At 48.7% G+C, this 4,597-nt stretch overlaps 1 protein-coding gene across 1 annotated transcript in view; it reads right to left on the bottom strand.

Annotated features, from left to right (window-relative positions):
- Positions 1-2,973: 2,973 nt before the first annotated feature.
- Positions 2,974-4,597, bottom strand: part of RBM43 (RNA binding motif protein 43) — a 5,077-nt gene continuing 3,453 nt past the window's right edge. Inside the window, exon 4 of the mRNA XM_017736084.1 lies at positions 2,974-4,597. This exon is cut by the window's right edge and continues 741 nt beyond it. The gene's annotated coding sequence lies outside the window, so the exon portion shown is untranslated.

Below are 4,597 nucleotides of genomic sequence, written 5' to 3'. Positions count from 1 at the left end.
GCGTGAAATGCCGTTTCTGGCGAACCTTGAAAGAAGGCGCTGGGAGAGCATCCTGGGCAAGGAAAGATGGGAAGGAGCCGCTCCCAACATCTCCTGCAGGGAAACGGGAGCTGAGCTCAGCTTCCCGCAGCTCGGGGACAGAGCAGGACCCGATCCCAGCATCTCCTCCTGCCGCACCGGGGCAGGACCCCGGCGCAGACCTTGGAATTCCGGCTCCAAGGCATCTGGCTCCCTCTTGTGTTCCCGTGCTTACGGCAGGAGCAGGCGGACGGGACAGATCCGGCTGGTGGCACCTGCTCGTGTCCCCGTGTCCCGCCGGAGGAGCAGCAGAGGGGAGCCAAGAGCTGACCCCAAACGGACCAGCTCGGCACCTTTGGGCTTGCAGGGCTCATTCCACCTTTCCTGCCCGATCCCGATCCAGCGCTGCTATTTATTTGTCCGTCCCACAATCAGCAGCCACGGCACTCGTTCCCCACCGTGGCAGCAATTTCAGGAGTATGAAACTATTCCAGCTGTACAAACACAACAGAACTTTGTTTTTCCAGTATTTTTTATCCCTTTTTTTTTTTCCTTTTGGTATTGTGGGGGGCAGGTGCTGATCCCCAGTGCTCCAATGCCAAAGGCAGGAGCAGAAAGGACAGGGAAAATCCACCTGGAAAAGTGCTTTTAATGCAACACCCCAGCGCTGCTGGCTGCTGCCTTTAGGGGTGAGGTTTTTCTTTGAGTGAGTTCCTTTTAGGAGATTTCTTCAAAGGTCATTAATGGGTGTCAGGAGACAGAGGAAAGCTGTGCTAGGAAAGTAGAAAAAGGGATTTGTTTTCCAGCAGATGTTCTACAACTCTCCAAACTATGGAAAAAGTAAGTACAAGCAGACCAGGTGCTGTCAGTTCTGAGTCGTGCAGTCTTACTCGATTTTTTTGGGTTTGTTTTAGATCATAATTAATGATTATTTTTTATTCCCTTGGCCAGGTTGTCTGGTTATCTTCAGGCAGCTGCTGCAGAAATCAGGGAAGACTCCCACCCTCTAATTTAGGTGAAGGTGGTGAAGTATCCACACGTGGTTTCTCTGTGCTCCTAATTTAAAAGAGAGGGGTGGAAAAGGTCTTTTCACTGGTAACTGCAGCCAGTTGAAGGGAAGGAGCCCAAAGGAGTTATTTGGAATTAAACTGGATGGAAACCATGGATCCTGGAACCCCGGCCACCCTGGATATGAGGGAGAAGCTACCTCGGAAGGGTTGTGCAGTGGAGAAAGCGCTTCCAGCCCTCCCTGGGCAGGGTCACAGCTGCTTCTCTCTCTTGCACAAGATGCGCTCCAAAACAGGAACGAGGGTTTGTTCCAGGAGCCAAGGGAGATCCCTGCTAAATCCATCTCCTCTCTCTGGGTGGGATCCATCCCTGGATGGTTGCAGGGACTCACCCACCATCCTGAGCTGGTAAATATTCCCATTTTCATCTGGGTTTGATGCTTCTGAGTCTCCAGCGTGGCCTGATAAAGATGTAGGTGTGAAAGTTGTCTCAGATAATGAGTTAATTGTTACTAACGCTGTTTGGGTTTTTTTACACGTCGTTCTGGGGGTTATTTTTACGTAAAACACATGGTTCTCAAAAGCAGGATATTCCTTCAGACTATCCCTCTGGGACTGCAATTTTTTCAGGAGATGTGACAGATCTTTTGTAGTTTGTGCGCATACAAGTTCCAGCGCAGCTCAAAAGTGGCAGGGGCAGCTTTGGGGACAAGAAACCTGCGGGAAGGAGGGTTTTCCATGAGGAAAAAAGCCCTTCCTGCAAGAATGGCATCCATCCTTCCCCCTGCATAACGAGAGGCACAGGTACAATGGGGAAGAGGGGAGGCTTTGTCCTCCCTCCGCTGCAGCAGCAGCCCTTTGTGTCAGGGATGCTGAAGGATTCCACTGCATTATTCCCGCTGCATCACCTCCCCCAGCCCCTCCAGACAACCCGGAGATTGCCTGGGCCTCCAGTTTTTTCCTGCTGAGGGATATCCCTCAAATCCTCATGTTTTTAAGGTGTTTTCCCCACTGACTGTAGTGAACTGGGCTCACATTCTGCTGCTATTTCTGCCCCTTTTTAATTTACATTTTTTAGGCTTTTTCAGTAGGAGTTGTGCCTCAAATCACAATCAGGCTTTGTATTTTTACAACTCTTATTTATCCCCTTCTGGGGAAGGGCAGCGAGTGAGGGCACAAATATTTTGTTGAGGTCTCCCGAGCAGGTTCTTTATTCAAATTAAGGCACAAACCTGAGAGTCCTGAGTGAAATCAGCAGATTCAGGAATAACAACTGTTTCCCCGGATATTATCCAACATCCACAAATGTTTTTCAAGTGGAATTTCATAGGGACAGCAGTGCTTTGCTTGCCATAAAAATAACTGTGAGAAGGAGAGAGCTGGCAAATCTCTGAGCAGCCCTAACACGGATTTGTTTGGTTGTGTTTGTTGGAGATTTCATGGCAATGACCAAATCGGAGGGGTTTTAGCTAAATATCCATTGGATTATTCCATGGATATTCCATCCAATATCTATGGAATCTGCATGCTGAGGGAAGGAATATGTGCTTCACTTGGTGACGTTATTCTGTTTGTGTTTTCCCAGCACACACTGGGCTGTGCTGGGTCACAGCTTTGTTCCTGCCACAGAAACCTCGACCCCTCTCCGCCTCCCTGCCCTGGATCCATCCCAGGTGCCAAAGGTGGGGCGTTCCCAGCCAAATCCAACCTGAAAAAGCAGCCCCGGAGCACAATAGCTCCTCTTTCCCCACCCACACCCCCCAGATGCCTCTTTACGAGGCACTCCACAAACAAAACAGCCGAGGCAAAGCTCTTTTTGTCTCCAGAAGCGACATCCTGGGAATGAGAGCGGCAGATGGGAGAGCCACAGGAACAATGGGATAATGCTGAAGGGGTGCCAAGGACATGGGGGCAGAGGGAATGCGAAGAGGAGCTGTTACAGCTGAGCCAGGATTCAACGAGAACATTTTATTCAGCTGTGATTTCAAGGTTGTGACTGCAAATCGTTGGGTAAGAAGGAGTTGTTTGGCAGCAAACCAGAGCTGAAGGACACCTGAAGTGCTGCTGCCAAAATTGCCTCAAAACCCAGCCTCAGCCAGCAGCAACCAGTCAGGGTTCACACAAACACCAGTGCCACTGGTTTGCCAGTCCAGCAAATAGGAAATACCAAAGCTCTGAATCAGAAAAAAAAATTAGGCTCTTTGGAAAAAAGATGAGCAGCGCAACGTGGACACCGGAAAACAGCACTAATTTCATTACAGGATTATCCCTCATAGAGGATTTTCTCTTTGACAAGGTTAAAAATCTTCCCATCTCTGCTTGAGTTCTGCGGGGATGACCCTAAACAGCTCCAGGGGGAGTTTTCCAGAGCATCCATCTTCTCCCCCCCCATCTCTGACCCCCTTGGAGAGCCTGCAGTGCACAGGGGAACTTGGAAAGGATGAAATCTTTAAATACTACTCCTCTCCTCCTGGTTCAGCAAAGCACTTAAGCTCATCAGCCTGCTGCTTTGACAGTCGTTTTTCATGCACTGCTTTAACATCTTTCATTGGCCTAATTGCAATGGATAATCAGTGGTGACAAGAAAATGCCTCAAGCATTTCTTGGGCTTCAGGTTTGGGCTTCCAACCAAAAACCTGGGATTTGGTTAGAACAGCACAAATGTTTTGTACAACTCCTTTCTTCAATGGCACAAACCCCTAAAACTTTCCCTGCACATCAGACAAAAGAGTCGGTGCTCTGTGTTTTGACAAATTATCCTAAACACACTGATACCACAAAATAAAAGCTATTTTCTAAATCGGTTTCAAAAAACCCCCTTTGTGCCCTTGTAATGGATACAGAAACGGATTTGCATAAAAAGAATCTGATTGCAAAGTCTGAATGCCCCCAAATTTTCCTATCAAACTTCTGGATGTACCTTCATGTCTAAATAAAGTGCTGTCAAGAGATGCTGCAGAAGCCTTTCCAACTGGAAAAAAAACCCCATTATTGTTCCTATGCAAACAAACCTGCCTGTTTCCTACAGGGAAGAATTTCCAGTGCCATCTCCTTGGGGCTTTCCCAAGCCTGTCCATTTCGTGTGCAGTTTGTTGTGCCAAGTGTCACAGCTCTGCTCTCCTCTGTGCACCTCCAGGGTGAGAAGATCCCTGTGCAGATAAAGGCCACAGGAAAGGTCCCTGTTCCTGCCTGCTGTGGTCACCTCCTCACATAACTTCACACAGAACTTCTTTCCAGTGTTTCCTGCAAGGTTGGCCCACCCAGCTGGAAAAAAAAAAATAATCTCTTTTCTCATCATGGTGGTGATGAGCAAGGTGGGATGAGAGTGCACTGAGGGATCAAAAGGAAAATGTGGTTGTTTCTGGACAGAAGAGGTTTAAATTCTTTGCTCCCTAAGTGCAGAGATCATTGTTTTCTTGTTCTGACCTTAATTTGGTGTTTGGGGGCCAGGCTTGGTCACCCTCCCGTGCAGAGTTCCCAGCTGTGAGAGGGACAAGGTGACACCCCAGTGACAGAGTGGGAGAGCTGCAGGGCCACAGGGCCACAGGCACAGTCCGGGTGAGAAATCGAGA

Source organism: Corvus brachyrhynchos, unplaced genomic scaffold (genome assembly GCF_000691975.1).
Source record: "Corvus brachyrhynchos isolate BGI_N302 unplaced genomic scaffold, ASM69197v1 scaffold45, whole genome shotgun sequence".
In the NCBI taxonomy this organism is placed as follows: Eukaryota; Metazoa; Chordata; class Aves; order Passeriformes; family Corvidae; genus Corvus; species Corvus brachyrhynchos.
This window is presented reverse-complemented; position numbering and strand designations above follow the sequence as displayed.